Source organism: Chrysemys picta, chromosome 3 (assembly GCF_011386835.1).
Source record: "Chrysemys picta bellii isolate R12L10 chromosome 3, ASM1138683v2, whole genome shotgun sequence".
Lineage (NCBI taxonomy): Eukaryota > Metazoa > Chordata > Testudines > Emydidae > Chrysemys > Chrysemys picta.
In genome coordinates this window covers 188069190-188088674 of record NC_088793.1, presented here as the reverse complement: position 1 = coordinate 188088674, position 19485 = coordinate 188069190, and the positions used below count along the sequence as shown (strand labels likewise).

General features: G+C 42.9%; 1 long non-coding RNA gene across 1 annotated transcript in view; it reads right to left on the bottom strand.

The window, feature by feature from the left end:
- Positions 1 to 19485, bottom strand: part of LOC135982076 (uncharacterized) — a 41364-nt gene that overhangs the window by 2827 nt on the left and 19052 nt on the right. The window lies entirely within an intron of this gene.

Genomic DNA, 19485 nt, shown 5'->3' with positions numbered 1-19485 from the left:
CCCTTTGTGACTTTGGGCTCAGTTCCCCACCTATAAAATTGGGATAACACCACTTACTTTCTCCCACCATATGTCGGTCTTGTCTATTTGCATTGTAAACTCTTCAGGTCAGGGGCTGTCTCTTACTCAGTGTGTGTACAGCATGTAGCAAAATGGGACACAATCTTGGTTGAGCCCTTTAGCTGATACTGTAATTTGAATACCACTAGAACTTTTAAAGAGTTTCTTAACTGGCTTTCTTGCTAATGACTGTGTTCCCTTGGTAGTCAAGTGGTTGCACATTCCCACTGAGTGTGCTTTCAGAAGGTGCTGCTATGCATACTAGGCTATGGATGAGTTCCCCCATGGGCAAGTGGGGGGCTTTTCAGTGAAGGTGGTGTTTTCAGTGAACATGATCTAACCTTCACCTGTGGAGATTTGGGGTTAAAAACCCAGTGAGCCAAAAGTGTAAAGGAGGTAAATGATCAAACAACCCCAGGCACCGCCTTTGCTTGTTTGGCATGGGCATATTTCTCACAGTGAAATTTGAAAAGAATATGGACTGTTATTTTATAGAGCTATGTATAAGTTGAAGAAATTCAATGACTTTTATTATGCAGGTGGTCAGACTAGATGATCTAATGGTCCCTTCTGGCCTTCAAATCCAGGTATCTATGAAAATGAAAGAAAAAGGAGCGACTGCATTTCCCCCCAATTAGCTAGTTCAGAGATGGGATGAGACAGCAGCAGAGCTGAGACTGCAACTCAGGTGTCAGCTCTATCCAAGCCTATATTCTTTTCTTTAGGCTCTGCCATCTTCCAAAGACTTTTGACATTAGGCAAACATTTGTGTTCCTATCTTGACTTCTCCAGTCTATTGCTACTGGTGAGCAAGTCACATCTTGCTACCATTGTCAAACCAGCTCCCGCCCCTTTTTCATTTCCCCTCATTTGTGGTCTTTTGGGTGCAGCTGCTCACCTACAACAAATAAATACCCTTATAAAGTGACAAACACTTAAAAACCTTCATATACCATGCTACTACGTATCAGATGCACAATGAATACATTATAGATCAAGAAACATGAAACGCTCAATTTCTATTGTTTTCACCTGCACATGTGATCTAGTTCAGTGGCTTGCAGTGTATTTGGCTGTAGTGTGATTAGCTCCTGGGTTCAAAAGCAGAGTTTTGAATTGGATCTCTCCTGTGAGCATTGGTGACTCTCCTAGCATTCCCAGATTGCCTAATCTTGAGTGTCTGTCAAATGTGGTCTACCCCTTTTTGTGACATTGGTGTCACTGTGATGTTGTGTCATTGTATTGTCCTGTTGTTTCATTCCGTTATAAGGCAGCAAAACAACATGAAGATATAATGCGATCAGATTATGACTCGTACCATAGTGTCACAATACATATTGGACTGTATGGGACAGATTTGCAAAAGAATTCAGCACACTGGGAGATGAGCACTTTTGAAAATCTAGTCCAAGCTCTGACTGCTAAGCACTTACAATTCTAGCCCTGAGCTCTTTGGAAAATCTGGCTCTTTAATTGTCTTGCCATGCAGCCATGTAGGGCATGGGCCAGACCCATGAGAAATCTTGGGAATTTCAGGATGGGGGGATAAGTTTCCCCAGTTATTGGGAACCCCTCAAACACAGGCCTTAAGGGTGCATAAAGCCAGCCTGGGAGGTACCTCTTCTGTTATAAAGATGAAAAAACAGAAGCAAAGAAAATCAGGTGGGTTCTAAAAGCAGCTCAGGCTGCATTAACACAAGCCTGTAAGAGATTTCAAGCCAGCCAGTTTTCCCACTGATTTTATTTTAGAGCCTAGCACACTAACACTAAACACACCGCAAAACAAAACCCCTACTGAAGTTTGAGTTTGAGGGCCATTTAGCACTACAAAATTCCCCCTTGTATAACAATTATGGAAACACACATACTAATTGACACTGTGGTGCAACACTGTGACTACATGAATAGTATTCAATAGCCCTCATAATTTCTCATTTTATTGCTTCTGGTGGGGTTGTCTAGTGGTTACATACACTAGCAAAGCATACACAGTACTAGCTCTAAACCATTTTAAAAGCTTTTTTTCCATGCCCTCCAAGGTAACTTTGGGTTTAATTATCTGGGCATATTCCTTTGTTTCTTTTTTTACACTTAAAAAAAGGAGCAAACTGATTTGTCTCCTTCTCATTGAAATGTAGGAATGCAGTAATTTACCTAAAAGAGAGCAGAAATTTCTACTCAAGCTCCCCTTGGGCAGATCCTCAGCTGGTGCAAAAATCATAGCTCCAGTGATGTGAACACAACTATGGCAATTTACACCACATGAGAATCTGCCCGCTTGTGCACTACGTTTAGGATAAATTAACCCTTTACCGTGGAATCCTTTTGGGGGTTTCGCAGGAAAATGGAATTTTCTATTCCAGGTTATCCTTTGTATACTGATCAGCTTCAATGATCCTATGGTAATTTTTTTAGCACGTGGATTTTGTCTGGGATAGTTTTATTTTTGATGGGGAATGTGTATTTTAATTCTATGTAATCTAAACAAGTTTTTACTTCATAAATCTAACCTCGCTCTCTCTTTCTAACCCATCATCATGGTATTGGATTCCATATTAGCCCCTGCATGTGGGAAAAGGGAAGGATAGCAGAGAAGGACATTATTCTTAACTTGTTTTCCAATCCTAAGGAGAGGAATTTTATTTTAAAATCTATCTATCTATCTATCTAATCTCCTTCATTGGAGTACATTGCTTCCAGTAGAAAATGCCATATATTGTGTGTCTGTTTAGAGTAAATCTAGTTAGATCAAGACAATTCTTAATATACGAATTATATTGTTTTTTAAAGTTATAGTACTCTAGCTGGACTGAGACTGCTTCCTTTTTTTTTAACCATTAATCTTACTTTTGGCCCTAATCCTCTCTTTGCTACAGTGAGCTTTTACCATGGTGGAGAAAAACCCTGTATTAGATTATAACGTTTTATGACTTGTCAAATATATGACATTAGCCATCTGACTGAGAAGTAAAAACCTTTGTGGTGTCACATAACAGGTTAGAATGGGCTGGTAAGCCCTTGTGAAATAAACAAGGTAAAAAAAAAAAGAAAGAAATCCCTCCAAAATCTATATTTCCACCAGTGGATATATCCCCTCCCTACTTGTTAGATCAGTGAGAGCACTTTTTAATTATATATATATATATATATATAAAGTCTTCCAAAATCAGAAAGGTCTCAGATTTAATTGGAATGGAAAATGCTAACTAATTGGCATCCAAATTTGATTTGCTGTAGAAACCTCATATTTGTTTGAAACACAACACTGTGTCTTGGAACACAAGCCCAGTCCTTCAAAAATCATACACGAGAACCATGGAAGAATCAATTAAAGTTGATTTGGCAGATCTGCTTTTGACAAATATAAAGAAAATCTCTGATTAGGCTGAGAAGAAAAGAATCCCTCTTTCGTGCTCTCTCTATTCTCTCCCTCTTTAAAGGCAGTAGATGTCAGAAGGGGGTGGGTAGTGATATGCAAAACACGGCCTCCATAACCAAAGTAGCCTGCAAAATTAGGTGTCAGCATGCAAAGCTTATTGATGTATGAATGCGGAAAATGAAAGCCGGCAGTAGACAGACGGGGCTAAAGGTGAGACAGCCACAGTGAGAGCAGCTGTACATCTACGTCAAGGTGTTGCTATATGAGCCTGCTTTTTTCTGGAGGGCCACAGCCTAACAAGCTATGCCTGGCCATAAAATGATGAAACAATACAATGTAGGCACACACTATGCGAATACCAAATAAATTGACTTGGTCCCCCCCTTCAGAGTAAGCCTGTGTATTCATTAATAAATTCATATTCTGAGTTTTCAATAAAAGAAGAAAATGCAGTGTAAACTGGAGTTACTTAGTGACACCCAGCTCATTGCTTTTTATTGTTGCTTGCAGCTACGAAGCCTTCACTGTGCACTAGTAGAATTTATTACTGTCTTTGTGGCAAGTTGGCGAAGTGAGCCTTTTGAAGAAAATTGACCCACACTTCATGAATATGATGAAAAATGCCAATAACACTACAAAGACAAAGCTCTTGACATTAGTGTGCAAAGAACTAAGAGGCAGTAATGAAAGTATTGCAATTACAAATCATTATACATCCTTCCCAACCAATGGGTGCTGGGCCTTTTCAGACCATTCTGAAGTCCTCTTATCTGTCCAGGCATACTGTCTTGCACTGTGGTGGGAAATGTAGTGTGATATTCCACTACACCCTTTTTTTTGGAGGGGGAAAAAGGAAAAGCAGACTAAGGACTTGATCGTGCAATGATCCCCCTCAATTGCCCTTTATGGACGGTGAGGTTGCTCAGAGGGAAAATACAATTTTGTTGCTAAGGAACATGACTGGGGCTTAGGAGATCTGTTTCCCACAGACTTCCTATGTGACCTTGAGCAGAGGTCACTTCATCACTCTGTGCCTCTGTTTCCCCATCTATAAAAAGGGGGTAATAATACTGCTTTTGACTGTCTGGTCTATTTAAATTGTAAGTTCCTCATAGCAGTGACTGTCTCTCACTATGGCTAGGTCTACACTGTGGGGGGGAGGGGGGGATTGATTTAAGATACGCAAATTCAGCTACGCGAATAGTGTAGCTGAATTCGACGTATCCTATTTGACTTACCCTGCTGTGAGGATGGCGGCAAATCGACCGCCGCGGCTCCCCCGTCGACGGCGTTTACTCCTCCTGACGAGGTGGGAGTACGCGCGTCGATTCGGGGATCGATTTATCCGTCTAGATGAGACGCGATAAATCTATCCCTGAGAGATCGATTTCTACCCGCCGATCCAGGCGGGTAAGTGTAGACTAGCCTTATGTGTTTGTACAGTGGCTTGCACAATGGAGCCCTGATCTCAGTTGGCACTACTGTAATGTGAAATATAATCATCATAAATAATAATCAGCACATTTCAGGAAGCATTTTTTGGGCCAGCATCTGTCTGCTAAGGGAACACAAGAAGCACCAGGACATGCAGAAACTCTCAACTAAATGATTGTTCTGATGACTCATAGCATATCAAATAGAGGAAAATATCAAGGGGGAAAATGGTATGTTTCTCCTCCCAACAGTTGATGGCAAAACACAACTAGGAGGACAAAGAACACAAAATGTGAGACAATCTGGGCTGTACAAATATTAAAGACAGTGAGAAAAGGTACTTAGCCCCATGTTGAACATTTGTCACCTTTTGAACTTGTTACTCGGCAATCAAATTTTACCTATCACAAAGACAAACTGGAAATGCTAAGCCCTTAGTCTGTGTGGCTATTGAGCGTTCTGCTCCCATGTTTAATTTAGGAGGTTCTCAAGTTTTTAAAAAAAGCAGTGATTTATAATAAATTAAAACATGACAGTCATGGGTATATCTTATCACATCAGAATATTGGTGCCACAACAAATCAAATTAGCTTTGCAGTTCTCATGCCTACCATACAGCTCTTACGAGCCGACTCTTATAAATTAATACAAACCATGACTGCTATTTCTTATGGTCTCAGCCTTTTGAGAATGGTATTTGCTAAGATCTTCAATTTGCTCATCGTCATAGTCTGTTGTAGGGGTGTAGACTTGTACTACTGTGATATTAAACAATACTGCCTTTAGACGGATGGAAATAAGCCTGCTGGACATTGGGCGACATCCTAATACTGAATTCTTGATATCTTATTGCACAAGAAATCCTACGTTGTTGACATGTTTGTCCTCTCCACTGTAATAGAGTACATGGCCTTCTTCTGTTAGTACCTCTCCAAAGTTCTTACATCTGACCTCAGAGATTCCTAGGAGGTGCCAGGTGTATTGTTCCATTTCGTACATGAGTTCTTTCAACCTCCCTATTTGTCTCAATGTCCTTACATTCCATGGTAATCATCACTCTGCCAAAGAAAGGCAACCTGCAATTATATCAAAATTACTGGACCATAAGCTTAATTAGCCATCCCAGCAAGTGATGTTGAAAGTCATATTGAACAGATTGAAGCCACAAGCAGACAATATCATTGCTGAAGAACAGGCTGGCTTTCATGCTGGAAGAAGTACCACAGAACAGATTTTCAACCTTCGTGTTCTATGTGAGAAGTACTTACAACACCAGCAGGACATCTACCACGTCTTTGTTGACTTCAAGAAGGCGTTTGACAGAATATGGCATGAAGCTCTCTGGGAAACCATGGAAAAGTACAATGTTGGTCATAAGCTTATTCTTACCATTAAACAACCATATGCCAAGGCCAGCAGTGCAGTTCTCATCAATGGCACAATAGGAGAGTGGTTTCATACCACTGTTGCAGTCCGGCAAGGCTGCCTTCTTTCGCCCACACTGTTCAACATCTTCTTGAAGCACATGATGATTGATGCCCTAGAAGATCACATATGCACAGTCAGCATTGGGGTGCGAACAATCTCACATCTTCGGTTCGCTGATGACATTGGTGGCCTGGCAGGCAGCGAAGATGAACTTGCCAACCTTATGAAATGATTGGATGAAACCTCCGCAAAATATGGCATGGAAATCAGTGCAGAGAAAACCAAGCTGATGACACACAAATGTGATGGGATCAGCTCACATATCACTGTCAGTGGACAAAACCTGATGACAATGAAACAGTTCAAGTGTTTGGGGGCAATCATCACTGATGAAGGATCCAAGGCAGAAATTCGGGCAAGAACTGCACAAACAACAGCAGCAGTGGTAAAGCTAATTTGGAGGAATAAGAACATCTCCCTGGAATCCAAACTGAAACTGCTGCACGCATTCGTCATCTCTATTTTTCTGTATGCGTGCGAGACATGGACCTTTACGGCAGAACTTGTATGGAAAATACAGGTAGTAGAGATGAGATGCTTCCGTAAAATCCTGGGCACCTCCTACTTTGACCACATCACTAATGAAGAGGTCCGCAACATCATCAACCAATGCGCTGGGCCATATAAAGACCTCCTGATGATCGTGAAGAAGTGCAAGCTGAAGTGGTACGGCCATGTAACAAGATCATCCTCCAAGGGACAGTACAAGGGAAGAGAAGAAGAGGTAGACAGAAGAAGAGATGGATTGACAACATAAAAGAGTGGACAGGAATGGACTTTGCGGAGACTGAAGCACTGACACACAATCGTCAGGGGTGGAGACAATTGGTTGATTGCTCATCAGTGATGGTGCCCCAACGACCAATGCGGTTATGTGAGTGATGATGATGATGACTTGCTAAGATAATCAAGAAGCAAAGGAGAGGGGTCCTCCTCTGAATGGAAGGACACCCATTTATGGTTCTCCCTTTGGAACAGTGCTCCTGATCTAACTCCCACTGAACTGCATCACCAATGGATTAGGACTGCCCTGCACTCTCTACACTATCACTTAAGTCAATGCAACTTATGTCGTGCAGAGGCACGAAAAAGACACCCCCCTGAGCAACACAAGTTACATCGACTTAACACTGTCCACACTAGCACTATGTCGGCAGGAGAGCCTCTCCCGTCGACATAGCTTCCGCCTCTTGGTGAGGTGAAGTAATTATGCTGATGGGAGAGCACTCTCTTGTCGGCATAGCGCGTCTTCACCAGATGTGCTATGGCGACGCAGCTGCATCAATGTAGCACTGTAGTGTAGAGTTGCCTTTGGCCCTGATCCAAGCTATGGCTCCACTCCTGCTTTGAGTGTCAACGAGTGCTCAGACAAGAGCTGAAGGCTGAGCTGGTGGGAGTCTCTGGGCAGACCAGGGCATCTCTTGAGCACCACTATCTGTCTCTGGGTGAGTTAGGGTGTACTCCCAAGGAGTGAGGACTCAGTCTCCACCCACCGGAGTTGAGGACTCAATAGTATTGCCAATAATCCCAAGCATCCAAAAAATCATCACAAGACTTCAGGAACTGGGACTCTAGGTTTGTGACTATAGAGCCCACACTTTAATCTGGCCCTGTGCTTCAACACTTTGGGAAATCTCTGGTGCCTTTTGGCTAGCAAGGAGAAAATGGCAGATTAATCTATCTATTCCAGTATTACAGATGGGGAACTGAGACAGAGAGAAGCTAGTGACGTGCCTAAGGTCACCCAGGAAGTCTGTGGCAAAGCAGGAAATTGATCTTGCATCTCCTGAGTCCCAGGCTAGACCAATGTCTAAGAACTGCCCCATCCTTCCTCTCCAAGGATTTAGATGTATCCTCAACTACTTATATTATTTGTATAATACTGCTTGCTGAACAAACATGAAATGGTATCACTTCTGGATGTGAGAGGAGGACAAGTCAGAGGAGTAACTCCAGGTGGTCGAACCAGTGGCATTGGCCAAGATGGTTAAATCAGTCCATTGAAACTTCCTCTTCTGTGTTAGTATTAAGGTGAAGCTACAGAAGTGACCGTGTGCCTCAGGACTGAGGGGAATGTGTTCTAATATTGTTTTAAATGTTTTGTATGTAATTAAAGGTTTACAAAAAATTGTCAGGAGAAAAGAGAAACAGGTAAAGATGCATCCAAGCAGGAGTATACCGTACAATGCATAAAGAAGTCTTGAGATGGCACAGGCTGTATATACACAGCCATCCACACTTCGAAAGCCACCCAAACATGAGAAGTCATTGCATGTGCTTTTCAGCTTTTGAAAACAATCCTGATGCATCTTCAATTCAAAGAGCTGAGAGGAAAACAGGAGACCGAATCAATGATGCAGCTACCTACGTTTGGGAGGGCTAAAAGTACAAACAAGAAAAGAGAGAGGAGAAGACCATCCACTTATAAAAGGGAGAGCTGGCCAAATACCAGAAGAAAGATTAATTGAGGGCTAGATTGAACCTTTAGGTTCAGACCGGAGCGAGGGCAGCACAGCTGTACTGGCTCAGGTGCACCCCACTCTGACTCAGAGTAACAATTCCTCCCCCCAGCTCCCAGTTATTGCAATCTTTGAAAGGGAGAGGTTTATTTCCACTGCCACATCTCCATTGATAGGATCAATAGTCTGCCGATCCCTACCCCTCTCTGCCTACACCCTGCCCACTTTCTCTCACACAATCTGGAGAGGAGGGAGAATACCTTGTGATAGACCATACCAAGATCCAGGTATGCTGAAGCAGTGGCTAATGAGTGGGGCATACTCCTCTTTATTCCCCTACTCAGCTGAGTAAGACATGGGCACAATTTAACCCTGACTAAGCTGTTTGGTGAACAAAAGAAAAAATAACGTATTGGACTAGTTCTACTGAAAAGGCTGAAAGAGAGAATGAAAACGCAAAGCAAAGAGGAAAACATGATTTTGTTCCATAGTCTCTTAGGTTGCCTCACCTCAAAAAAGATATTGTAGAATTGGAAAAGGTACAGAGAGGGGCAACAAAAATGATTAAGAGTATGGAACAGCTTTCATACGAGGATAGAATAAAAAGACTGGGACTTTTCAGCTTGGAAAAGGTGGATAGAAAGTTGCTAGATTGTTGGGCTCAACGAGTAGTGATCAACTGCTCGATGTCTAGTTGGGGGCCAGTATCAAGCAAGCAAGTCACAGATGACACTAAGCTGGGGGGAGAGGTAGATACGCTGGAGGGTAGGGATAGGGTCCAGAGTGACCTAGACAAATTGGAGGATTGGGCCAAAAGAAATCTGATGAGGTTCAACAAGGACAAGTGCAGAGTCCTTCACTTAGGAAGGAAGAATCCCATGCACCGCTACAGGCTGGGGACCGACTGGCTAAGCAGCAGTTCTGCAGAAAAGGACCTGGGGATTACAGTGGACGAGAAGCTGGATAATGAGTCAGCAGTGTGCCCCTGTTGCCAAGAATGCCAATGGCATATTGGGCTGTATTAGTAAGAGCATTGCCAGCAGATCGAGGGAAGTGATTATTCCCCTCTATTCGGCATTGGTGAGGCCACACCTGGAGTATTGTGTCCAGTTTTGGTCCCCCCACTACAGCAGGGATGTGGACAAATTGGAGAGAGTCCAGCGGAGGGCAACGAAAATGATTAGGGGGCTGGGGCACATGACTTACGAGGAGAGGCTGACAGAACTGGGGGTATTTAGTCTGTGGAAGAGAAGAGTGAGGGGAGATTTGATAGCCGCCTTCAACCACCTGAAGGGGGGCTCCAAAGAGGATGGAGCTAGGCTGTTCTCAGTGGTGGCAGATGATAGAACAAGGAGTAATGGTCTCAAGTTGCAGTGGGGGAGCTCTAGGCTGGATATTAGGAAACACTATTTCACTAGGACAGTGGTGAAGCACTGGAATGGGTTACCTATGGAGGTGGTGGAATCTCCATCCTTAGAGTTTTTAAGGCCCAGCTTGACAAAGCCCTAGCTGGGATAATTTAGTTGGTGTTGGTCCTGCTTTGAGCAGATGTTTGGACTAGATGACCTCCTGAGGTCTCTTCCAACCCTAATATTCTATGATTCTATGAAGAAAGGAAGATATGATAGAGGTCTATAAAATCATGAATGGTGTGGACAAAGTGAATAAGGAAGTGTTATTTACTCCTTCACATAACACAAGAACTACAGGTCATACAATTAAATAAATAGGCAGCAGGTTTAAAACAAATATAAGGAAGTACTTCTTCACACAGTGCACAGTCAACCTGTGAAACTCATTGTCAGGGGATGCTGTGAAGGCCAAAACTATAATGGGGTTCAAAAAAGAATTAGGTAAGTCCATGGAGCATATGTCCATCAATGGCTATTTGCCAATATGGTCAGGGATGCAACGTCGTGCTCTAGGTGTCCCTAGCCTCGTTTTTGCCAGAAGCTGGGAATGGATGACAGGGGATGGATCACTCTATGATTGTCTGTTCTGTTCATTCCCTCTGCGGCACCTGGCATTGACCACTGTCAGAAGACAGGATACTGGACTAGATGGACCACTTGTCTAATGTAGTATGGCCATTCTTATGCTCTTATATTCTAGACTTAGCTCATTTCTTGTTTATATGATAGTCACTAGCATGTCTCTGAACTTCCTTTTGAAGGCATTTTATAACCCATGTCTCAGTCCAGCTAGGTATGTCATGTATTAAATGAATATATGTATGTATTCTATATGAAACAAGTATCATGGTCCAGCTTTCAAACTTGGGCGCATAGTTAGGGTTCTGCATTTGGACACTCAAATCAGCACTAAGGTGCCCAAATACCCAGATGAGCTGCCCACCTGAATTAAAACATAACCTCCATGCGCAATTCTGAAAAATGTGACTCTTTTTGTGTATGTGAGAAAAAGTCAGATAATTGACACAGAGCACTACTGTATGTCTGGCAAGCTTAAAAAAATGCTTGAATCTGTCAACCTTCATATAGCTACTAAATAGTGCAAATAATTAAATGGGCAATTGCTCTGAGATGATAGATTATGGTTAATTATACCCAGAAATCCAATTGTGACATTTCTAATCCTATCTTCACTTCATAAACAAGGAAAAATATTTTCATATCTTGACATGTTTAGTGTTTTGGGCTGGACCATTTTATCTATCTGGGTCATTCTGTAGCTCCTAGAACTAGATTAGTATGTAACTATGTCTTCTGAAAATCATACATGACATTACTCTTGCATCCGTGTATGGAAGAGAAATGAAACTGGGCCTGATAAAAGCCCTCTGGAGTCAGTGGAAAGATTTCCATTGACTTCAATAGACTTTGGATCAGCTCCATAGACTGTTCTCTTAGATTGCCTATGAATTGATGTGCTCAGCATATAGCTGAAAATGTTATCAATAACGAGATTTTTGCATTACAGGTAACCAATGGCTCCTTTGTGTTTGACTTGTCAGTTCTTACAGACATAAACAATTCCTGATGTGTCATCTTAAAAATGCAGTTAAGTGAGTGAATGCAGATTTCTAAGAAACGGAAAAAGTACAAGATTATCTATATTTATCCCACAAGTTTTTCAAAACTGTGAATATTCATGGCGCATATTCTAGTAAACAATAGATAGGATTCTAAAGTAAGCCACTGTAGTTAGTGGGCACTGAAACTCCCTTTCAGAGTTATTTTTGCTCTTATAAGTTATAGAGAAAGGGCTCCCACTGTATGTCAGAGGTGAAGGAGATCTGGACTGTAAGTATTTCCCCTTCTATATCTCTGTAAATATTGAAATTAAAGAGATTATTGAACGGTAGAACCAAAAAGATTTCAAACAATTTTATTCAATGCCAGTTGTTTAAAGAAAAGATACTACAAATAAAGAGGGTTACAATTAAAAACTGTTTCTAAAGACTGCAATAACAATACAATAAACTAGTGGTAGCCATAGGCAGAATTTACTGTCCTTGGTCTAGTGAACCAGTATTAACCCTTTGAATGTGCCAAATGGTTCTGTATATGTGTAAAGTGTCACTTTATGCGCCTATCTATGGATGTATGCTTCCTGTCAGATCGCTCAATTAATTATAATTGTCCTGCCTTTAAAGGCATGGCCCTGGGCTTACTAGGGGGTGTGGCACTCATGGGGTTTTATTTCAAGCCATATCCTACTGACTCCAAGTCAGTCAATGGCTTTTACTCATCAATATTTAATTACATGAGTGTATTTCTTCATTTTTGTAGCTCATTTCTCTGTACAGCCAGACAGGTACATTGTCTTTATGGTATTCATTGGCAACAATGAAGGTAATGCATGTCTAAATATTAGCATCTAGGAAATAGTTTGGTAGACCACAAAAAATTCAGCACACATGACACGTATTTGAAAAATGGGCATAGCAGACTCCTTGTTCTGAATACGAAAAGTAATGACAGGAGTCTTCCTGGGAATTCATTACCTTACAGGTATTCATCGGCTTAGAAGCAGCATTCACCAAGGCCGTAATACACAGGAGTAAATTGGTTTTATAGCATAGCGGTAGGAGAGACATCTGAAAGAGTCTGTTCCTTTTGATACATATTTTGTACTATTGGTGCCTTGGCACAATTTTGGGCTATGGATCAAGCACCACATCCTGGTTTTAAAAATTGACAATGAGGAAAACTAATTTTAAAACATTAGGCTATCCTTCTGCTATGAGCTACTTTTCCCAGTGAAAAGAATATATCACAGTATTTCAATTACTGTTTTAGGGCTGTGTGAGAGGAGTGTAGTATAGTGGTTAGATTATGGGACTAGGAGCCAGGAATTTACCAGTGTTAATTTTGTCTCTGAAACTGACTCCGTCTGTGACCTTGGCTGGTCATTTAACTTATCTTTGTCTGAGTCACCATATGAGGGTCCTATCACAGCTGGCACGTTGTGAGGATTATCTGGTCTATGTCCATGATGCACTTTGAAGAGACAAAGCAATATATGTGTTAAGAAACAATATTTTAAAAAATAATAAAAACATGTTCTAATTTCAAAGGAAGTGGTTGTGGTATCATACCAACCTGACGGGGTAGTTAATGTGACTAACTGGCCTCCAACCTTGTGGCTAACAATGCAACTACTGGTCATGTTGTTATATTGTGATGGAATCTCCAGGGTACAACCTGGAACTATGGGACCGCTGTGCCATTTTAACTCTCCAGCCTTGGCTTTCTCCCACTGTGCTATGCTAGTGACAAACAGCAACCCCCTCTAGGCGCTGTGATCACTCAGCCATCAGCATGTGGAATCCCAGATAGATTGCGGGAATACTTTCTAAGCCACTGATGAATTATACAGAGAGAGGCACCAGCCAATCATCCCAGCCCCCAGCCTTGCACCCCATAAATATACCATTTTACACTGCTCAAGACTCCCATGGACTGTGCAAGGTCATTAATTAATTTACCACTCCGACAAAGGGTTGTGGACACGCAACAGCCCTTGTTAACCTGAGCTCAGATTTCCCAAGCTCTTCAACCAAAAACACATTGTTTTAGGTAAAATATAAAACAGATTATTAATTACAGAAAGATAGATTTTAAGTGATTATAAGTAGCAGGCAGAGAGATCCCAGTTGGTTACATAAGAAATAAAAATAAATTTGCAGTCTAAATTCTAACTTCAACAGATTAAGCAAGATTTGCATTTGCATTCTGCATTTGCATCAGATTTGCTTTTCTCATCCTAATAGATGTTACTGGCAGCTCACAGTCTTTAATACACAAGACTGTATTCCCTTGCAGACTGGGACTAATCTCACCAGTTCCTATTCTGTCTTCCAGATGATTTTCCAGATGTTGAGATAGGGAAAGTGAGAGGCCCGGTGATGATGTCACTGTCCCTCTTTTATACTTTCCTCCAGCTGCTAGAAAGATCCTCACTGTGTCACATGAGTTAGGCTACCTCCATCATGTACACGCCCTCTGAGGATTCTCTGCGATGGCCTTAATGGGCCATCATCACATGTCTGGCTGGTCCTGATGTAAATCTGTTTCACTAGGTGCTCCTTTGTTGCCACTAAAAGGCTGGCTGTGGGCACCTCCCAACATATTTCAGTAACACACACATATCAATACTTCGTAACGTCAGATACAATGGTAAAACATACAATTCAACAGGGTAGTAATGTTCAACAGATCATGACTTCTCAAAAGATACCTCACAAGGCATACTTTGTACAAAGCATATCATAATCTTAACACAGTGGTGAATATGGGGATTCCAGGGTGCTATTTTAAGGTACAGAGTGCCACACATACTCTGTTCACTCATCAGAATCTATACTAACAGAACATTAAAGTTATGGCAACCAAACGCCAGCCAGTTTTCCAGTCAGAGGCAAACTGAAACTACTGGAAAACACAGTGATCCCATGTGATGGAAGAAGCAGCTTCTGTAGTTAAAATTTTCTAGGGATAGTTAGTCTATAGAACTTGCTTTGTTGTTGGTAGATATTCAGGCAATAAAATGCACAGTCAACTTGTAGATGCAGAGTAAAATCCTGGCATCAGGATGGAAGTTTTGCCAATAGCTAGAATGGAGCCAGGATTTCACGCACAGTAAATAGGTACCCCTATATTCAATGGAAGTCACCACAATTTTCTGATATGCTTTGGCAGGCTATAGGAGCAGGTGACTCATTGAAACATGGAGTCCTACATAGGCCACTAGTTTACTCCATCCAATGACAATAATAATTCTAGTTAGCATCTGATGGCTATTCTGTTGGTCTTATTCCACAGGGCCCCCCATCACAGTTATAGCTGATCTGAAGTTTTCAGTCCCAGCAGAAAGGCCTGAGATTAAATGGATCTGTCTCTACTGCCCTTTCTTTTGGATATGCAAACACCACTCACTTTCAGAAGTGGGCAGATCTGAAACACATTGGTACAGAAGCTTGTGGAACCACAGCTCAACATACTGTACCTTCTCGATACAAGCATAAACTACTCTATGTATGATTCACCACTAACACCCTATGGAAAACAACAATGTGACAAGACAAGGAGTACAATGAACAGGCTGACAGACTCACTTAGAAACTAGTTACAGGAGCTCAATACAGTGACCATGATTATTAAAACAATATGTCATTGCCTACCTAGCAGAGAAAATTGCTAGGGATCCAATGTTCTGCTGCTGCTCAAAAATATGTAGGAGAGAAGGACATGTAAGAATCCAGAATCCACATGAAATGTGGCTGTTGGATCACTTCCCCCCGATTCCCCCTCCCTCAAGCCATGCACAAAGGCTGGGGATTACAGTATCTCCTGAGCCATAGCCAAATGGGCGAATTGTTTTCCCTTCCAACCCCTCCCCCACCCCTAAGTATATGTGACACCAAGTCATACTGCCTCAAACTGCTGGGAGTCCTCCAATGAGGGTCACTGAGTAAAGAGAGGAAGCCAATTTAGCCACATTTATACATGGGCTTAGGTCTGCATGGAAGAGTGTCCTTTCTCCTCCCTCACTGACCACTCCCTCAGACCACCTACATTTTCTACACAGATCAACTGGCAGCTTCCTCCGGGCGTCGGGGGGTGGGGGAGAAGAGGGCGAGATGGGCAGGTGCCTTTCCTCTCTACTGGAGCCCTGTGGCTTTCCCACAGACTCTTCTCCTCTCCACACTGCAGCAGGGGAGGGGAGACCCTAGTTAAAGAAGAATCTGTGAGAAACAGAAAGGAAGACTCAAAGCAGAGTATGGTGTTTGGGGACTATATCATGATTCTGTGACAGGCAAAAATGTTTCCTTGAAAAGGACAGTTAATCGGTGTGTGTTTCCAGCGCTGGTTATTTAGCATTGACACGTGATTTTGAGGGACATGCTGAAGCAAAGTGGAAGTTGTACCGCTGGTGATGGAGTATGTGATATTAAGGCTGGTTTGGTGAGAGAGGAAAACATCTGGGTTAAGAAACAGACGGGGCTAGAGGATGCTATGGGGGTTGTCAGGAGGTAGAAGGAGAATGGGAAGGATGTGTGGCTAGCAGGAAATAAAATAACCAGAAAAAAGCTATGGTAGAATAACAACATCTGGGTTAGTTACAGGGACATTTTGAGATTAGTTTGAATTCAGCTCTTTTTCTGCCTAGGCGCTGATTAGTGTGTATGGGACCGTTCCACAGCTCTAGCCTGTGCTGCATCCTCTGGTTGGTTCTTACCCACTCCGTCAATTATAATACTATATAAAACATGATCAAGAGTGGGACATAAGACCTAATGCTAGAGGACAAAACATATTTTTGTATTTGAATGGGATCACATGAGTACAACCTAGTCAAATAACCACAATGTATAGTTAACACAGAGATGATGAGTGGAAGCAAACTTGGCAGATAGATATTGTGCAATATTTTGTGCCGAATGGAGGCTGCTGGAGAGAGAAGTACTCTGGGAGGAGGAAGCTCATAGTATGAGTGGCAGTGGTTTGTAGGCATTATGCTTGCGAAAGCCAGGAAGAGGCATAATGCTACTAGGGAGCCTGAGGAAGCACATTCGCCACTGCTCTTTTCTGCACCTTTTGAATAAGTGTAGCATGCACTTTGTCCAGCCAGGTCACCCACACAGAGAATGGTGCCGAGGCCATGCCTTTCTCCCCTGGCCAGGGCTGAAAAGATGGGAGGAAAGGGGAGACAATTTTAATGGGCCCCAATCTCAGCCCCTCCCCCCAAATGTCTGTAACTGGGATGAAACGGGGGGAAGTAGGTGGGGGCCCAGAGAACATGATGTACCTGGGTGCCATATTTCTCTCAACAGGCCTGGCCTCACCCAGACTTGCCTCTCAGGGATTAGCACAGGGTGAGTTGGCCCCTTAAGGGAAGTTTTGCTCAGTCTCACCTGTACCTGATGTACCTCCCAGTGCAGATGACTATGAACCAGGCCTGCTGGGAGCTGTAAGTGCACTCTGTGTTCAGTCTGTGGGAGAGCTGGCAGGAAAAGCAGTGGGAGAGTCTCTCCAGGAGCTGAGGTAGTGGCTGTGTCTCCATGCTGGGAAGAAGTATGCTCCTATTGCTGGGAAGTTTTGTGCCCCTGCAATTAGGGAGTATGCAGAGTGAAATGATGGCTGTCCCTTGTGTGGCAGCACTAGGGTGGGTGGTTGAAGTGGAGAGGGCACTTCTCCTATTCCCAGGTAGCTGGTAGCTATAACGGAACCCTTTATGGCTTTTTAGTCCCTCTTACCCCCGGGGTTAGAGGAGGCTGGGAGCAGAGCTGGTTGGAAATTTTCTGACAAAACAGAGTTTTGTTGGAAAATGCTGATTCATTGAACCTGGAATGGTTCAGAAACCATCTCGGGTTCAATTAACTTCTTTTGGACTCACAGGCAGGAGTTCAATGAAAACCTGCCTGGTTTCTGGTGGGCTGCTGGGGATCCCATGGCTCTGTAGTAGTCCCACTATGGTGACTGCCATATGGCAGACTTGCCGTGCCAGGGCTTCCAGACTCCCTGTCATGAAGCTGGGAGCTTGGGATACCCAGATGGAGTTGGAACTATCAGTCTAGGTTCCTGGCTCTGGAGCAGGGAGCCTGGAAAGCAGGAGGGCTCTCAGGAGGTTCAATTCTAGCCAAAGCTGAACTCCTGACTTCACCTGGAGCTCTCAGTCCTCCAGACTCCATGCCATAGAGCTGGGAAGTCCTGGGATAGGCTCCTGGGGTCTGTGGCTCTCCATACAGACTGCCCTGGACTGCGAACCCCAGGGCTTTCAGACCCCTGGGCCAGCTGGCTCCCCATGCTGCCTGACCCCCAAGCAAGAATCAGGTCAATTCAGTGAGCAGCTGCTGCTCTCAAGGAGATTATCTTGTTTCAGACAACAGGGGTGTCAATGTTTCCAAAACATTTTTTTTTTTTTTGCTTTTTGGGACATTTTGAAAAAATTGGTTTTGTTATTCTATTTTTCCATGAATTAGAAATCTTGAGTTTCAGCCACTTCTAATGGGGAATGCTGCAGAAAAAGCTTGCTTAGGACAAGGGGAAGGAGTGAAGGTGTGCCTTGTGTCTCTTGCTTGAAAACCCTCTGATAGGAGGAGAGATATAGAGGGAGTCTACCCAGAGTCACATACATTCTGACCACTAGCTCTCCTGTGATGTACAAATTTCATTTAACTGGGAACTTTTGAGTATAAATGAGAGAAATTATACCCAACAAACGGAATCGTTGTTCCCCTTTTCATAAAGCACGCTAAAACTTACAAATATGCTGGTGCCACTTTATGTCCCAAACTTTTTATACCTCCCTTCTAGTGATCACCAGTCATTACTCTTCTTCCACCACACCATAACCTCTCATTATAGATAGATGTGTACCAAGAAAATCGTACACACCGTATTTTTCCTTTCTACTATACTCATCTTCACTTGGGAGCAAATCCTTCCCCTACTTCCATGGCTGTGGAAAGGCTCCTGACCACAGAACATATGTGGTCCACTGTGCAAGGAGGAAGGGGATAGAAAGGCTTAGGGAAGTGGTAAAGGGGATCCACACTATGTGCAGGTTCTGGGGGTGAGCAAGCCTGCAGATATTCCAATAATTCCCCATTCAGGAGAGATATATTAGAGTCATGGTGCCTGCTAGGTCTTAGGCTGGAGTATTCTCTGTGGTGTGGCCTCACCGTCACTTTGCAAGCTTTGAGAGTGGATTCTTCCTCTCATCTCTTTTAGATGACATCAGTGGTCAGCTGAGATGTTTGGGCACTGTGCTGGTGATTACCTTGATCCCGTAGGGCACAGCTAGAGCAGAACCATCTATTTTCCACAGAATCATTTATATACATTATTCTGCCATTCTACAACCGAAATCATCATCAAATATTTATAGTCTACTGAGGACTTTTGCGCCAGTTGGATTGACCGGGGTTGATAGCATCTCACTAGGCATTGTGTAGTGAAGTTCCCAGATCTGACTCAATTCTGTGCATGCATGAATCTCTAGGGCAGCCCCACAGGCCATGCCAGGTAGGGCCAGGCTGTGACCTGCTCTAAAAGAAAAATGACCGGGCTGCCTTTTCCCCTTTAGAGCTGCTCAGGACTTTCCATCACAGAATCCAAACAAAGTCGAAGTCCCTAGATTGGGACAACTATAAATTGAGCTAGCTTCGGCAAACATTTTCTGAGGTTCACAGACTAT